General features: G+C 37.4%; 1 long non-coding RNA gene across 3 annotated transcripts in view; it reads left to right on the top strand.

The window, feature by feature from the left end:
* Positions 1 to 18801, top strand: part of LOC149749564 (uncharacterized) — a 261984-nt gene that overhangs the window by 208441 nt on the left and 34742 nt on the right. The window contains exon 6 of one of the 3 annotated variants that reach the window (XR_016392664.1): positions 11059 to 12592. The exons of the other annotated variants lie outside the window; for them this stretch is intronic. This is a non-coding gene — a long non-coding RNA (uncharacterized LOC149749564). Of the gene's footprint in view, positions 1 to 11058; positions 12593 to 18801 lie in introns of those variants that run through there. 3 annotated transcript variants of the gene reach the window in all.

Genomic DNA, 18801 nt, shown 5'->3' on the forward strand with positions numbered 1-18801 from the left:
AAACACTTCTGTATATATCTTAAATAATTTGACACCACTACAAATTTTGGTCAACGTACAAAATATTCAGTGGGAATGTAACTTTCTAGATGACCAATTATCCTTCGATCACCATGTCAAGATTGGTTTTATTATAGCCCAGCTGTGGAATTAAGAAAGCTTGACTATAAAGATGACTTCCTGTGACTTTGAGGATTTGTATTTTTGCTGAGATTCTTTCCATACAGGTGTCATTGTAATTGAACAGACTAAACAGCAAATAAGCTTTTATTTAGTTATGTAATTTTGTTTTGCAATGCTATAAAATAGATAATTTTGAAGCACTAGGGAGGGGTAGGGTAGAGGAGGGGAAAAAGCAAACATCCAGAAAACTTTTGGCTAAAAACTCTTTTGGAGATACCAAAAAACTAGAGAATTATACTCTGGGCTCACACCTTGAATTCTGTGCTTCAGAGGCCAGGAGTGCACTATTGGCTCCTTATTCCTTTTGGAGTGAAAGTCCTTTTCCAACCATATCTGATCTCTCTTACTCCATCGCAAGCACAGCTTCTCTACAATAGCCAATCAAATAATAACAGAAATTGATCAGACTCCATTATCCTTTTAATAAGATCCCCTGCCTCATTTTCTTTAGTCTTGTGTGCCTGTGTGAATAAGGGAATTAAAAACAATTCAGAGTAAAAGTAAATGTTTCTGCTTTATTGAGCAGATAAAGAAACTGAGGTCCAGAGAAATGAAGCTGTTTGAATGAGTTCACACAGCTTTTTAGCGGAAGAATCAGGGTTACAACTCTGGACTCCTGATTCCCAGGCCAGCTCTTTCTACAACCAACATTCCTCTTTCAGGGCTTTGATGCAGTGTTCTTTCCTACCAATATATCACCATTTGTTTATCAATTACCTGTTGATAAACATTTGCTTTGTTTCCAGTTTGGAGCTATGAACATTTCTATATGTCTTTGTATGACATATGTTTACATTTATCTTATAACTGCCGACGAGCGGAATGATACATGTTTAATTTTTAAGAAATTGCCGAACTATGGTTGCACCATTTTACGTTCCCAACAGCATGTATGTGAGTTCCCAGTTTCTTGAAATTCTCACCAACACGTGGTATGGTCAGATATTTTAATTTTAGCCATTCTAATATGTATGTAGTAGTATTTCATTGTGGTTTTGACTTGCATTGTTCTTATGACTAATGATGCTGAATATGTTTTCATGTGCTTATTTCCCATCTGTATATCCTCTTTGGTTAGTATCTGATTAAATTTTTTGCCAGTTTTTAAAAAAACTGGATTATCTGTTTTCTTATGATTGAGTTTTTAGAGTTCCTTATATAATCTAGATGCAAATCCTTTATCAAGTACATGATTTGACATACTTTCTTTCAATCTTTCTTTTATTTTTATTTTCTTAAGAGTTTCTATCAAAAAGCTCAAATTTTAAAATTTCCTGAAGTCTAATTTATCAATTTTTAATATTATGATCACATTTTTGGTGTTATAGTTAAAAAATCCTTTGACCAAACCAAGGTCACAAAGATTTTCTATGTTTTTTTCTAAATGATGTCTTTTTTGTTATTTAGTTTTACATTTAGTCTATGACTCATTTTTAGTCAATTTTTGTATGTGATACAAGGTATGATTCAAAATTTATTCATTGCATATGGATATGCAATTTTTCCAGCACCACTTATTTAAAGATATCCTTTCTCCATTGAATTATCTTTGTACTTTTGTTGAAAATTAGTGGTCAATATATATGTGGGTTTATTTCTGGATTCTATTCTGTTCCATTGATACAATTATTGATCTTTTTTTTTTTTTTTTTTGCGGTATGCGGGCCTCTCACTGTTGTGGCCTCTCCCATTGTGGAGCACAGGCTCCGGCCGAGCAGGCTTAGTGGCCATGGCTCACGGGCCCAGCCGCTCCGTGGCATGTGGGATCTTCCCGGACCGGGGCACGAACCCGCGTCCCCTGCATCAGCAGGCAGACTCTCAACCACTGCGCCACCAGGGAAGCCCTAATTATCGATGTTTGTCAGTGCCATCCTGTCTTGATTAATGAAGTTTTATAATAAATATTAAAATCAGGTAGTGTTATTCTCCAGCTTTGTTATTCTTATTCACAGTTGTTTTGGCTATTATAGATCCTTTACATTTTCATATGAATTTTAGAATCAGCTTGCCAATTTCTATTAAAAAAGCCTGAAAATATTGAATAGTTGGATCTTTCTTTTATGTCCAATCTAACAATTGTTGCCTTATAATTAGGGTGTTTATAGCATTCCCATTCAATGTGGTTATTGATGTGGTTAGGTATAATTCCATCGTGTTGTTTGTTTTATATTTATTCCATTCATTCTTTGTCCTCCTTTTCTCCCTTTTTTGGATCAACTGAATTTTTTTTAATGATTCCATTTTATCTTGTTTGTTGGCTTATTAGCTCTCTTTGTTTCATTCTTTTAGTGTTGCTTTAGGGTTTATAGTGTACATTGTTGACTTATCACCATCTATTTTTAAGTGACATGTCACCTCATGTTTATTTTGAGAAATTTACAATAGTATACTTCAAATTCCTCCTACCTAGCCTTGGTACTATTGGTGCATTTCAATATCCTTTATCTGTTATAAACCCTATACTACATTATTATTTTTGTTCAAATAGCCAGTTTTCTATTGAAGTTATTTAAATCACAAGAAAACAATCTTGTATACTTACATTGTTTTCATTCCAGTGCTCTTCATTTATATGTGTAGATCCAGATTTCTAGGTGATGTCATTTTCCTTTTGCCTGGATAAGTTCCTTCATGCTTCTTGTGGTGTGTTTCTGCTAGTGATAAAGTTTTTCAGGTCTTGTATGGTGAAAAAAGTCTTTTTTGCCTTTGTGTTTGAAAGATATTTTCCTGGGGCATAGAATTTTAGGTTGACATTTTTTCTTCTGGATATTGGTCACTATCTTTTCTCATTGTTTCATATATATATATTCATATATATATATATATAAAAATCTGCTGTTCCTTGGCTTTATTCCTCTGTATATAGCACATCTATTTTCTCTGGTTGCTTTTAAGATTTTCTCTTTATCACTATTTTTGAGCAATTTTATTATACTGTGCTTTAATGTAGTGTGTGTGTGTGTGTGTGTGTGTGTGTGTGTGTGTGTGTGTGTGCTGGGTTTTGCGTAGTTTCTTGGATCTATGGGTTTATAGTTTTCATCAACTTTGGAAAAAATATTTTACCATTATTTCTCCAAATATTTTTTCTATCATCCCCTCTCTTTCAGGGACTCCAGTTACACATATATTAAGCCACTTGAAGTTGTTCCACAGCTCACTGGTATTCTTTTCACTTTTTTCAATTATTTTATCTCTGTGTGTTTAATTTTGAACAGTTTCCATTACTCTATAATCAGGTTCACTACCTTTTGTTCTGCCATATCTAATCTGAAACTTGTCCCATGTAGTTACATTTTCATTTCAGACATTCTAGTTTTCATCTTTAAAAATTTGATCCGTGCCTTTTTTATATTTCCATGTCTCAACTTTCTGAGTGTATGGAATATAGTTATAGCAACTGTTTTATTGTCCTTGGCTGCTAATTCTAACATCTGTGTCAGTTATGGGTTGGTTTTGATTGAGTTTTCTTCTCATTATGAGTCATATTTTTTCCTTCTTTTTCCATACCTGGTCATTTTTTTATTGGATGTTAAGGATTGTGAATTTTACCTTTCTAGGTGTTGGATATTTTTGTATTTCTATAAATATTCTTGTGTTGTATTCTGAGACATAGTTATTTGGAAACATTTTCATATTTTCAGATCTTTCTATAAGACTTGTTATGTAGTACCAGAGCCATGTTTAGTTTAGAGCTAATTATTCTCTACTACTGAGGCCAAGGCTATTCTTAGTACTCTCCCAAGTCCATGTGACTTACAAAGTTTTCCACTCTAACTGTTGGGAATAGGTACTTCCTGAATCTGTGTGAGCAATGGGTACTGGTCCCTCTAATCCTGTTGGTGATTCTCTTCCCAGTCTCAATTACTTTCATCACATGTATGTGGTGATCAATACTCTGCTGAACTGAAGGATCGACTCTGTGCAGTACTCTGGAGTTCTTTCTTTGTGACTCTTTCTTCTCTGAACTCTGCCTTATGAATTACAGCTGCCCTGATGTCCCTAGGTACCCAGCTCTGTCTCTTTAACTCTGATTCTGCTGGACTACACCTGGTTTTCCCTCTCTGCTCCATGACCAAGAAACTTTCTCAAGGTTATAAGCTTGGGCAGCCAGAGTTCTCACCTCATTCATTTCTCATATCTCACAGTCTATGTTCTTCATTGCCTAATATCCAGTGTCTTGGAAACCAATGCTTCATATATTGTGTCTACTTTATTATTATGTGTGAGGCAAAAGGGAAAATCCAGTTCCCAAAACTCCATATTGGCCAGAAGTGGAAGTCCTAGCATGGTTTTTAATCCAGGTTTGTCTCCATTTTCCAGATATGAAAATTAAGGCTTAGAGAGGATAGATAACTTAATCAACATCACACCTCTGTCAAGGACTATAACTAGGATTGGAATCAGGTTATCTGAATTCAGAGCCTTTGTGTTTCTTCACTACTTTACATTACCCTAAATCCTGAATATTTAAAATCTAGGCATGATGAAGCAATTACAATGGATGCTTAACTGCAACATATTTTTAATCAGAGGACCTCATTCTCTAACCATGCCAGCTAACAGAGTATTTACTGTAGGTCTTTGGATAACTTTCAATACGAGAACCCCTGCAGGAGTTCGTGACTTTAATTTTCATATGTATTACTCTACAAGCATGACACCCTTTCCTAACCGACCTTTTAAAAATAAATAATCCACTATGCCTATATAAAAAGCACCGTCCCATCAAATCACTTCACACTTCTTTTTGCCTTCCCAGTGTATAACGAGTGAATGTGACCAGAGGAAATTGACCATCTGCAACATAACACAGAGGTTCTTTTTCTGCAGTGACTGGGAGACCACAGCTCTTTCTCTAGATTTCAGATAAAGCGATGCTTCTATGCAGACATTCAGAATTATATGCAAAAGCATATTTGTGGCAAAACAGTCTTGGTCCCTTAGCCTCTGCCAGCAAAGGCCAAAGTAAAATTTCACTAAACAGTCTCACTTCTTCTTTCTAACCCTAGCTTTTATTGTGTTACTGAAATCTATGAAAGTTTATATTTTTCCTAAAAACCCTAGCATTGTATTTAACTCATGTTTATTCAAAAGTTTGAACACGTTTAGGAGTCCTTTTAATAGATATTTTGTATAAATTCTCTGTTAATCACATGGCTGGATTAAAATGAAGTAGCGATTAAACCAGTGGTCTTTCTCCTTTTGATTATTCACTTGATAGCCTTTAATATCTGTGAGAAATGAGCAAGATTTAGGGAACATAGGAGGGTAGAAGCTATACATAACTAATAGAGTTGTGAACTGTCAACATATTCATGAGGTTACCACAGATGTGACCTCTTTAGAAAGGCAGCATTAAAGGCATTCCTTTTTCATATGAAAAAAATTTAATATGCATTGCACAGTACATGAGGAGGAACTGAAACCAGTTAGGGAAATGACTGAATTAGGCTCCTTCCTTGCTGTGTGACTTCTCAAATGCTGTAATTTATATCTGCAAGGGGTTTGGAGGCTTGCCACTTGGGGAATCTGCCTGTAAAGCTGTTTCATCTCATTGACAAGCTGAGAGATTTCTTCTTGGTTTGGCTTAATTGTGTGTTCTTTTATTTTGTACATTGTCGTCATTTTGGAAGACACTGAGCTGCTCTTGGATGCATTGATCAGAAGGATTCACTTTAGTAATTTCCTAAAAGAGAAATACACGAACCTGCTAGACTTTCAAGTGCAGAGAAGATAAGTAACTCAATTTGGAACTCACTGGAGTAAACCCAATGGCTCCATCAACACTAGGAATCATTTTTCAGAGCAGTGGCATGCTGCATAAGATGTGAGATAGTTCTGTGTGCTGAATTAATTCCAGGGACTTGAATACATAGGTCAGTGAACACATAGAAACATTTTTGGTTCTAAAAATAATCATGGCATCTTTCATTTACACGTGGTATTATAAATTTGAAAACATCTAAGTTCACATTCCTAAAGGAGTTTACAATCCAGCTGGGGAAACAAAACAAAAATATAAAGAAAAATTAAATGCTGAACTGTATGGTACTGATTGTATAGGCATACAAAATTAGGAGGAAAATCTGTATTATCTAGAGTAATTGAGGGAAGCTTTATGAAGGAGACAAAAATTGCTGGGTAGACGGGGTGAAGAGAGACATTCTTACAAATGATGAAAAACAGCATGGGCAAAGGCAAGGGGTTGGAAATAAGAGCAGCATACATGAAAGGAGGTGAGCTGTTAAAGAATCCTGAAGGGGAGGGCTGGGAAATAAAGTACCATCAGATGACGAGTGGCCTGGAAAGACAAACAGAAGAATTTGTAACTAATGCCAAAAATAACATTAAGCCACTGTAGATTTTTGAGCAAACGACAGCTTTAAGTACAGTTTTATAATTAGCCTGGCAGTGATGCGCAAGGTGGATGACAGAGAATATGAAGTGAGGGGGACCAGCTCGAGCCTAGTGGAGTCATTCAAGTTAGGAGGACTATGTCAGGGATTTGAGGAAAAAACAAAAGAGACAGAAAGGATCCATTAATATTCTGAAGGAAGAAATAGGAGGCTTGAATGTCCCACCTTTCACTGTTCTCTGTATCCCCAATGGCAGATTTCAGACATGGGGACAGGTAGCGGAGGATGGAAGTGTGTATCTGCCCAGTTCTCTCTTATCATCTTATGTAGATGTTCAGCTACTCAACCTCTTTGGGTGCCATCTCTATAAGTAACTGAACTTTCCACAAGAAGGGATAGAGTGTGGCATGGTGTTTAATTGCATGAGGATCAGAACATTGGTACTTTTTTTCCCCTTCTGAAAATAGAATGAACATTTTTAAAGTTAAAATTGAGAAACTAGAAACAATGATGACAAAATGAAGGAAAAAGAGTTTTCCAGGAAGGAAAGGAAAGTAGTGGGAGTCAGAAAGGAAATATAATTGAAAAGAGAAAAGAATAGAGAGAGGACAAAAGCAGACTGCCAGCTCCTGAGGGTTTGAATTGCCTGGGCTAAGATCCAGTTCCTAAGTCTGGTCTTCCTGAAGAATGGTAGAATTCTAGAGTTTAGAAACCTTCCCCCTCCTTTTGATTCTTGAGAAAACTGATGTCCAAAGAAGTAAAGTGGCTTGCTCAAAATTAGATACTTAATGAGAACTGCAGACAGGGCAAGAACATAGGTTTGTTAATTCCTGCTTCAGGTCTCTATTCCAGCCCCACAGTTCCTTTCCTAGAAAGGAGTTAGAGATTTATTCCACACGGTGTTAAGGCCTGCCTACTTCAGACAACTACTTTTTGGTCACTCATTTAGGCTGTCTTGGTCCAGTTTTCTTCCAGAGGTGAAAGATGCAGTAATATAAACTATAAAAGAAAAGGTACCATAATCAGAGAAACAAATTTAAAGGAAGAAAGAGAAGAATGAGAAATAAGAAACTAAAAGAAAAAGCATTGCCAAAACAATCTTGAAAACAGAACGAAGTTAGAACTCTCAGACTTCCTGGCTTCAAAACTTATTACAAAGCTACAGTAATCAATATACTGTGATACAGGCATAAAGACAGACATTTAGACTAATGGAATAGAATAGAGGGCCCAGAAACAAATCCTCAAATATATGGCCAAGTGATCTTTAACAAGGGTGTTAGGACCATTCAGTGGAGGAAAGGACAGTCTCTTCAACAAATGGTGTTGGGAAAACTGGATATCCACATGCAAAATAATGAAGTGATACCTTTATCTTACACCATATACAAAAATTAACTCAAAATTAATCAAAAACCTAAATGTAAAACCTAAACTATAAAACTCTTACAATAAAACATAGGGGAAAATCTTCATGACATTGGATTTGGCAAGGATTTCTTGGATATGACACAAAAAGCACAGGCAACAAAAGTAAAAAGACACATTGGACTACATCAAAATTAAAAACTTCTATGCATCAAAGGACACGGTCAACAGAGCAAAAAGGCAACCTAGGAAATGGGAAAATATTTGCAAATCATTTAACTAATAAGGTGTTAATATCCAGAATATATAAAAACCTCCTACAATTCAACAACGATAATAAAACAATCTGATTAGAAAATGAGCAAAGGACCCGAATAGACGTTTCTGCAAAGAAGATATACAAATGGCCAATAAGCACATGAAAAGATGTTCATGACTAATCATTAGGGAAATGTAAATCAAAACCACCATGAGGTACTACCTCATACTCATTAGGATGGCTATTACATAAAGTAAACAAACAAACCAGAAAGTCACAAGTGTTGGTGAGAATGAGGAGATATTGGAACCCTTGTGCATTGCTAGTGGAATTGTAAACTGGTATAGCTGCTTTGGAAAACAGTATGGTGGTTCCTTAAAAAATTAAAAATGAATTATCATATGACTCAGCAATTCCAATTCTGGGTGTATATCCAAAGGAATTGAAAGCCAGACCTCAAAGAGATACCCGTATACCTGTGTTCATAGCAGCACTATTCACAATAGCCGAGAGGTAGAAGCCCTCCAAGTGCCTATGGACAGATAAATGGATAAATGAAATGTGGTATATATTTACAGTGGAATATGATTCATCATTAAAAGTAAGGAAATTTTGGCACATGCTCCAACATGGATGAATCTTGAGGACATTATGCTGTGATATAGGCCAGTTACAAAATGACAAATACTGTATAATTCCACTTGTACAAAGTCTTAGAGTAGTCAGATTCATAGAAAGAGAACATAGAATGGTGAGTGCCAGAAGCTGGAGGGAAGGGAAAATGAGATGTTGTTATTTAATGGGTATTGCACTTCAGTTTTACACGATGAAAAAATTCTGGAAATTGGTTGCACAACGATGTGAATATACTTACCACTACTGAACTGTACATTTAGAAATGGTTAAGATGGTAAACTGTGATGAGTTCTTCACACAATTAAAAATAAAATTAGGGCTTCCCTGGTGGCGCAGTGGCTGAGAGTCCGCCTGCCAATGCAGGGGACACGGGTTCGTGCCCCGGTCCGGGAGGATCCCACATGCCATGGAGTGGCTGGGCCCGTGAGCCATGGCCGCTGAGGCTGCGCGTCCGGAGCCTGTGCTCTGCAACGGGAGAGGCCACAACAGTGAGAGGCCCGCATACCGCAAAAAAAAAAAAAAGAAAGAAAAAAATATAAAATTAAATTAAAACAAGAAAAGCATTCAATGCCATCATATATTCTTATCTTTTATATCCTCTTCCCAGAAATGTTTATGTAATTAATGTACCTGAGAAAATTTAAATGAACACATTTGTTGATATAAACGTATATTTGTCCTATTCATGAATAGACAAAGATATGACTCATTTGCATACAGATATAGCTACCTCATTTTTATATTTTATTTTTCTAATTAGATTTTTAATTAAAACATTTATATTGGTTTTAAAGTAAAAAACTTAAATACATATATAGAAATAATGTGACTTCAATAATTATAACTAACATATTATTTAAATATCATAAATATTAAAAAAGCATATGCTTGAAAAACATATTCAAGATGGTGTAAAGAATACACATATTTTACAAAGTTGTGAACTGAAAAATAGAATTAAGATTATTTATAATCAGGAAAAATTTATTAGCAAGTTGAAATAATTTTCTACATAAATAAAAAATCACTGCTATTGAAAAGGATTCTTTGGACTGAATAATCCATATTCATAGTCTACATTGATCAAATCCACTGGACAATTGTATAATTTACTCTTCACCTTAATTCTATAGCCAGAGACTGAATTTAAACCTCTCACATTAAGGAAATCAACTGGAGAATTCCATCTTTTGTTTACTATCCCCCTTGTGGCAATGAGGAACTATCTGACCACAGTTAAATTACTGATCTCTCCATTTCTTTATATCCCTTCCTGGTGAACAAGAATTCTATCATGTACCAAGGGTGAAGACACTTTTCTTAAGATGTTGAGACATAATTCTTTTTTTTTTTTTTTTTGCGGTACGCGGGCCTCTCACTTGTGGCCTCACCCATTGCGGAGCACAGGTTCCGGACGCGCAGGCTCAGTGGCCATGGCTCACGGGCCCAGCCACTCCGCGGCATGTGGGATCTTCCCGGACCGGGGCACGAACCCGTGTCCCCTGCATCGGCAGGCGGACTCTCAACCACTGCGCCACCAGGGAAGCCCGAGATATAATTCTTAATTTGTGGAATCTGCTATCTTTGTGTGCATGAGGCAAAAGATGTCCTACAACATTTCCCTTATACGCTACCCCCACCTCATCAGCAACATCCCTTCAAAGCAGGATATAAAGGAGAAAAGAAAAAAATCAACATTCAGGTGTAATTATTTTCCAACTGCCTCTTGGAAAGAGTATGGGAGGCATTGCCTAACATGGTGCTAGCCTGTTGCCTCCATGTAAAAAGTGAACCTGGATTCATTTGCTCAAAATATGGAAGGTACTTGGCCAGGGCCAAGGTATTACAAATGAAATAGGGTTTCTATTTTCTAGGAACTTGCAATCTAGAGATGAGGAAAGCACAAAAATTTGCATATATATTATATATATATATAGTGATATATATACATATTCTTTATATAAAGTCTTTTTGTATATTTATATTAATTAGGAGATAGATACACATATTATAAAACATCAATTGGTATATATACATACATACATACACACACATAAACACAGACACGCACCCTTTTTTCCAAGATATAATATTTTCAATCTTAACAAGTTAATATTTCATTTAAAATTCAGAGGCTGTTCTTTTTTAAATATAAGATTATTCTAACTTCACCTGAAAGTGAAACAAAACATTCAAGAATAACTAAAAAAAATTTTTGAAAAGCATTAAAATTTAAGTGGAGACATATTCTATTAGCTGTTTCAGAACCACGCTTGTCGTAAATTGAAGATGGTGGAAGAGTAAGACACGGAGATCACCTTCCTCCCCACAAATACATCAGAAATACATCTATATGTGGAACAACCCCTACAGAACACCTACTGAACACTGGCAGAAGACCTCAGACCTCCCAAAAGGCAAGAAACTCCCCACGTACCTGGGTAGGGCAAAAGAAAAAAGAAAAAATAGAGACAAAAGAATAGGGACGGAACCTGCACCAGTGGGAGGGAGCTGTGAAGGAGGAAAGGTTCCCACACACTAGGAAGCGCCTTCGCGGTCAGAGACTACGGGTGGCAGAGGGGGGAAGCTTCGGAGCCGCGGAGGAGAGCACAGCCACAGGGGTGCGGAGGGCAAAGGGGAGAGATTCCCGCAGAGAGGATCGGTGCCGACCAGCACTCACCAACCCAAGAGGCTCGTCTGCTCACCCTCCGGGGCGGGCGGGGCTGGGAGCTGAGGCTCGGGCTTCGGAGGTCGGATTCCAGGGAGAGGGCTGGGGTTGGTGGCGTGAACACAGCCTGAAGGGGGCTAGTGCGCCACGGCTAGCCGGGAGGGAGTACAGAAAAAAGTCTGGAGCTGCCGAAGAGGCAAGAGACTTTTTCTTGCCTCTTTGTTTCCTGGTGCACGGGGAGAGGGGTTTAAGAGCGCTGCTTAAAGGAGCTCCAGAGACAGGCGCGAGCCGCGGCTATCAGCACAGACCCCAGAGACGGGCATGAGACGCTAAGGCTGCTGCTGCCGCCACCAAGAAGCCTGTGTGCGAAAACAGGTCACTATCCACACCGCCCCTCCCGGGAGCTTCTGCAGCCAGGGTCCCATCATCCACGGACTACTTCCCCGGGAGAACGCATGGCACGCCTCAGGCTGGTGCAACGTCATGCCAGCCTCTGCCGCCGCAGACTCGTCCCGCATCCATACCCCTCCCTCCCCACCCCGGCTTGAGTGAGCCAGACCCCCGAATCAGCTGCTCCTTTAACCCTGTCCTGTCTGAGGGAAGAACAGACGCTCTCAGGTGACCTACACCCAGAGGCGGGGCCAAATCCAAAGCTGAACCTCGGGAGCTGTGTGAACAAAGAACAGAAAGGGAAATCTCTCCCAGCAGCCTCAGGAACAGCGGATTAAATCTCCACAGTCAACTTGATGTATCCTACATCTGTGGAATACCTGAATAGACAACGAATCATCCCAAATTGAGGAGGTGAACTTTAGGAGCAATGATATATATATATTTCTTCCCTTTTTCTCTTTTTGTGAGTGTGTATTTGTATGCTTCTGTGTGTGATTTTGTCTGTATAGCTTTGCTTTTACCATATGTCCTAGGGTACGGTCTGTCCGTTTTTTTTTCGTTTTTTTTTTGTTTTTTTAATTTTTTTTTAAGTATAGTTTTTAGCACTTGTTATCATTGGTGGATTTGTTTTTTAGTTTAGTTGCTCTCTTCTTTCTTTTTTTAAAAAAATTACTTAAAAATTTTTTTTCAATAATTATTTTTTATTTTAATAAATTTTTAATTTAATTTAATTTTATTTTATCTTCTTCTTTCTTTTTTTTCTCCCTTTTATTGTGAGCTGTGTGGATGACAGGCTCTTGGTGCTCCAGCCAGGCGTCAGGGCTCTGCCTCTAAGGTGGGAGAGCCAAGTTCAGGACGTTGGTCCACAAGAGACCTCCCAGCTCCATGTAATATCAAACAGCAAAAATCTCCCAGAGGTCTCCATCTCAACGCCAAGACCCAGCTCCACTCAACGACCAGCAAGCTACAGTGCTGGACACACTATGCTAAACAACTAGCAAGACAGGAACACAACCCCACCCATTAGTAGAGAGGCTGCTAAAAATCATAATAAGGCCACAGACACCCCAAAACACACCACCAGACGTGGACCTGCCCACAAGAAAGACAAGATCCAGCCTCATCGACCAGAACACAGGCACCAGTCCCTCCACCAGAAAGCCTACACAACCCACTGAACCAACCTTAACCACTGTGGGCAGACACCAAAAACAACGGGAAATACGAACCTGCAGCCTGTGAAAAGGAGACGCCAAACACAGTGAGTTAGGCAAAATGAGAAGCACACAGCAGATGAAGGAGCAAGGTAAAGACCCACCAGACCAATCAAATGAAGAGGAAATAAGCAGTCGACCTGAAAAAAAAATCAGAATAATGATAGTAAAGATTATCCAAATTCATGGAAATAGAATGGAGAAAATACAAGAAACGTTTAACAAGGACCTAGAAGAAGTAAAGAGCAAACAAACAGTGATGAACAACAAAATAACTGAAATTAAAAATTCTCTAGGGCTTCCCTGGTGGCGCAGTGGTTGAGAGTCTACCTGCCAGTGCAGGGGACACGGGTTCGAGCCCTGGTCCGGGAAGATCCCACATGCCGCAGAGCAACTGGGCCCGTGAACCATAACTACTGAGCCTGCGCATCTGGAGCCTGTGCTCCGCAACAAGAGGCCGCGATAGTGAGAGGCCTGTGCACCGTGATGAAGAGTGGCCCCTGCTCGCTGCAATTAGAGAAAGCCCTTGCACAGAAACGAAGACCCAACACAGCCAAAAATAAAATAAATAAATTTATAAAATGGCTGATATAATTTAAAAAAAAAAAAATTCTCTAGAAGGAATCAATAACAGAATAACTGAGGCACAAGAACGGATAAGTGACCTGGAACATAAAATAGTGGAAATAACTACTGCAGAACGGAATAAAGAAAAATAATGAAAAGAATTGAGGACAGTCCTAGAGACCTCTGGGACAACATTAAACACACCAACACTCGAATTATAGGGGTCCCAGAAGAAGAAGAGAAAATGAAAGGCAATGAGAAAATATTTGAAGTGATTATAGTTGAAAACTTCCCTAATATGAGAAAGGAAATAGTTAATCAAGTACAGGAAGCACAGAGAGTCCCATACAGGATAAATCCAAGGAGAAACACACCAAGACACATATTAATCACACTATCAAAAATTAAATACAAAGAAAAAATATTAAAAGCAGCAAGGGAAAAACAACAAATAACATACAAGGGAATACCCATAAGGTTAACAGCTGATCTTTCAGCTGAAACACTGCAAGGCAGAAGGGAGTGGCAGGACAAATTTAATGTGATGAAGGAGAAAAACCTACAACCAAGATTACTCTACCCAGCAAGGATCTCATTCAGATTTGATGGAGAAATTAAAACCTTTACAGACAAGCAAAAGCTAAGAGAATTCAGCACCACCAAACCAGCTTTACAACAAATGCTAAAAGAACTTCTCTAGGCAGGAAACACAAGAGAAGGAAAAGACCTACAATAACAAACCCAAAACAATTAAGAAAATGGGAATAGGGGCCTACATATCGATAATTACCTTAAATGTAAATAGATTAAATGCTCCAAGGAAAAGACATAGACTGGCTGAATGGATACAAAAATAAGACCCGTATATACGCTGTCTATAAGAGACCCACTTCAGACCTAGGGACACATACAGACTGAAAGTGAGGGGATGGAAAAAGATATTCCATGCAAATAGAAATCAAAAGAAAGCTGGAGTAGCAATTCTCATATCAGACAAAATAGACTTTAAAACAAAGATTATTACAAGAGACAAAGAAGGACACTACATAATGATCAAGGGATCGATCCAAGAAGATAGAACAATTGTAAATATTTATGCACCCAACACAGGAGCACCTCAATACATAAGGCAAATGCTAACAGCCATAAAAGGGGAAGTCGACAGTAACAATCATAGTAGGGGACATTAACACCCCACTTTCACCAATGGACATATCATACAAAATGAAAATAAATCAGGAAACACAAGCTTTAAATGATGCATTAAACAAGATGTACTTAATTGATATTTATAGGACATTCCATCCAAAAACAACAGAATACACTTTCATTTCTTCTTTTTTTCACACACACACACTGTATTTTATTTTTACAAGAGACAAATAAACTGACACCAAGCATTGTAAATGGATGACCACAACAAAAGCAACAATGATTGCAATTACCAAACACGAAACAGACTCGTACTATGTCGTAATATTGACATTCAGTCCAGTAATCCTCCACTGTAACAGCTCCTTTACTTTGCAGTGAAAATTGATTTGTATATTTTTTGCCCCTGAGTCCTTGTGGGATTTTTTAAATTCAAACCGAAAGTCACAACAATTATAATCATCCTCATCAGTTCACTCAGTCCCATGTAATTAATTTTTTTTCATCTTGATCTTTTGTTAGCACTTTTATGAATTCATCAGTTTTCCGTTAGAGCTCTGAAAATGCTATTCATTCAGTTCAGCAGTATAGTCAGTTACCAGAAACCTGTATTTGTCAGTCTTTTCCATGAAGTCTTTGAAGATGAAACACTTTTATAGGAACATTTTTGCGAAAGCATCAAAGTATACCCAGAACTGTGTGTAAATGACAAAAGACTTAAAAATGACCATGGTTAAAGATTTGATGAAAGTTCATAATAATGCAGTTGACAAGGAAATTTATTTCTGAGATATACATTTTAAAGTAATAACTAGAATTATGACTTACAACATTATACCAGAACATATAACATTTTTAGAAATTTCATGTAATGTCTGAAACATTTATATTAACATATTTCCATACAAATAACCCAAAGAAAGTTTAGTATTAGTTGTTTTTTTGTTTGTTTTTATACTGCAGGTTCTTATTAGTCATCAATTTCATACACATCAGTGTATACATGGCAATCCCAATCGCCCAATTCAGCACACCACCATCCCCACCCAACTGCGTTTTCCCCCCTTGGTGTCCACACGTTTGTTCTCTGCATCTGTGTCTCAACTTCTGCCCTGCAAACCGGTTCATCTGTATCATTTTTCTAGGTTCCACATACATGCATTAATATACGATATTTCTTTTTCTCTTTCTGACTTACTTCACTCTGTATGACAGTCTTTAGATCCATCCACGTCTCAACAAATGACTCAATTTTGTTCCTTTTTATGGCTGAGTAATAATTCCATTGTATACATGTATCACAACTTCTTTATCCATTCGTCTGTCGATGGGCATTTAGGTTGTTTCTATGACCTGGCTATTGTAAATAGTGCTGCAATGAACATTGGGAGCATATGTCTTTTTGAATTATGATTTTCTCTGGGTATATGCCCAGTAGTGGGACTGCTGGATCATATGGTAATTCTATTTTTAGTTTTTTAAGGAAGCTCCATACTGTTCTCCATAGTGACTCTATCAATTTACTTTCCCACCAACAGTGCAAGAGGGTTCCCTTTTATGCACACCCTTACCAGCATGTGTTGTTTGTAGATTCCCTGATGCTGCCCATTTTAACTGGTGTGAGGTAATACCTCATTGTAGTTCTGATTTGCATTTCTCTAATAATTAGTGATGTTGAGCAGCTTTTCATGTGCTTCTTGGCCATCTGTATGTCTTCTTTGGAGAAATGTCTATTTAGGTCTTCTGCCCATTTCTGGAATGGGTTGTCTGTTTCTTTAATATTGAGCTTCATGACCTTTTTATATATTTTGGAGATTAATCCTTTGTCCGTTGATTTGTTTGCAAATGTTTTCTCCCATTCTGAGGGTTGTCTTTTCATCTTGTTGTTGGTTTCCTTTGCTGTGCAAAAGCTTTGAAGTTTCATTGGGTCCCATTTGTTTATTTTTGTTTTTATTTCCACTACTCTAGGAGGTGGGTCAAAAAAGATTGTGCTGTGATTTATGTCAAAGACTGTTCTTCCTATGTTTTCCTCTAAGAGTTTTATAGTGTCCGGTCTTACATTTAGGTCTTGAATCCATTTTGAGTTTATTTTTGTGTATGGTGTTAGGGAGTGTTCTAATTTCATTCTTTTACATGTAGCTGTCCAGTTTTCCCAGCACCACTTATTGAAGAGACTGTCTTTTCTCCATTGTATATCTTTGCTTCCTTTGTCATAGATTAGTTGACCATAGGTGTGTGGGTTTATCTCTGGGCTTTCTATCTTGTTCCATTGATCAATGTTTTTGTTTTTGTGCCAGTGCCATATTGTCTTGATTACTGTAGCTTTGTCCTATAGTCTGAAGTCAGGGAGTCTGATTCCTCCAGCTCCATTTTTTTCCTTCAAGACTGCATTGGCTATTCGGTCTCTTTTGTGTCTCCATACAAATTCTAAGATGATTTGTTCTAGTTCCATAAAAAACACCATTGGTAATTTTATAGGGATTGCATTAGGTCTGTAGATTGCTTTGGGTAGTATAGTCATTTTCACAATATTGATTCTTCCAATCCAAGAACATGGTATATCTCTCCATCTGTTGGTATCATCTTTAATTTCTTTCATCAGTGTCTTATAGTTTTCTGCATACAGGTCTTTTGTCTCCCTAGGTAGGTTTATTCCTAGGTATTTTATCTTTTTATTGCAATGGTAAATGGGAGTATTTCCATAATTTCTCTTTCAGATTTTTGATCATTAGTGTATAAGAATGCAAGAGATTTCTGTGCATTCATTTTGTATCCTGCAACTTTACCAAATTCATTGATTAGCTCTAGTAGTTTTCTGGTGGCATTTTTAGTATTCTCTATGTATAGTATCATGTCATCAACAAAGAGTGACAGTTTTACTTCTTATTTTCCACTTTGTATTCCTTTTATTTCTTTTTCTTCTCTGATTGCCATGGCTAGGACTTCCAAAACTATGTTGAAAAAGGGTGGTGAGAGTGGACATCCTTGTCTCGTTCCTGATCTTAGAGGAAATGCTCTCAGTTTTTCACCATTCACAATGATGTTTCCTGTGGGTTTCTCGTATATGGCCTTTATTATGTTGAGGTAGGTTCCCTCTATGCCCACTTTCTGGAGAGTTTTTATCATAAATGGGTGTTGAATTTTGTCAAAAGCTTTTTCTGCATCTATTGAGATGATCATATGCTTTTTATTCTTCAATTTGTTAATATGGTATATCACATTGATTTTTTTGTGTATATTGAAGAATCCTTGCATCCCTGGGATACATCCCACTTGATTATGGTGTACGATCCTTTTAATATGTTGTTGGATTCTGTTTGCTAGTATTTTGTTGAGGATTTTTGCATGTATATTCATCAGTGATATCAGTCTGTAATTTTCCTTTTTGTACTATCTTTGTCTGGTTTTGATATCAGGGTGATGGTGGCCTCATAAAATGAGTTTGGGAGTGTTCCTTCCTCTGCAATATTTTGGAAGAGTTTGAGAAGGATGGGTGTTAGCTCTTCTCTAAATGTTTGATAGAATTCACCTGTGAAGCCATCTGGTCCTGGACTTTTGTTTGTTGGAAGATTTTTAATCACAGTTTTGATTTCATTATTTGTGATTGTTCTGTTCATATTTTCTCTTTCTTCCTGGTTCAGTCTTGGAAGGTTATACCTTTCTAAGAATGTGTCCATTTCTTCCAGGTTGTCCATTTTATTGGCATAGAGTTGCTTGTAGTAGTCTCTTAGGATGCTTTGTATTTCTGTGGTGTCTGTTGTAACTTCTCCTTTTTCATTTGTAATTTTATTGATTTGAGTCCTCTCCCTCTTTTTCTTGATGAGTCTGGCTAATGGTTTATCAATTTTGTTTATCTTCTCAAAGAACCAGCTTTTAGTTTTATTGATCTTTGCTATTGTTTTCTTTGTTTCTATTTCATTTATTTCTGCTCTAGTCTTTATGATTTCTTTCCTTCTGATAACTTTGGGTTTTGTTTGTTCTCCTTTATTTAGTTCCTTCAGGTGT

This window comes from Delphinapterus leucas, chromosome 3, assembly GCF_059928025.1.
Source record: "Delphinapterus leucas isolate spDelLeu-1000000601 "Yukka" chromosome 3, BTC_Dleu_Yukka2, whole genome shotgun sequence".
Taxonomy (NCBI): Eukaryota; Metazoa; Chordata; class Mammalia; order Artiodactyla; family Monodontidae; genus Delphinapterus; species Delphinapterus leucas.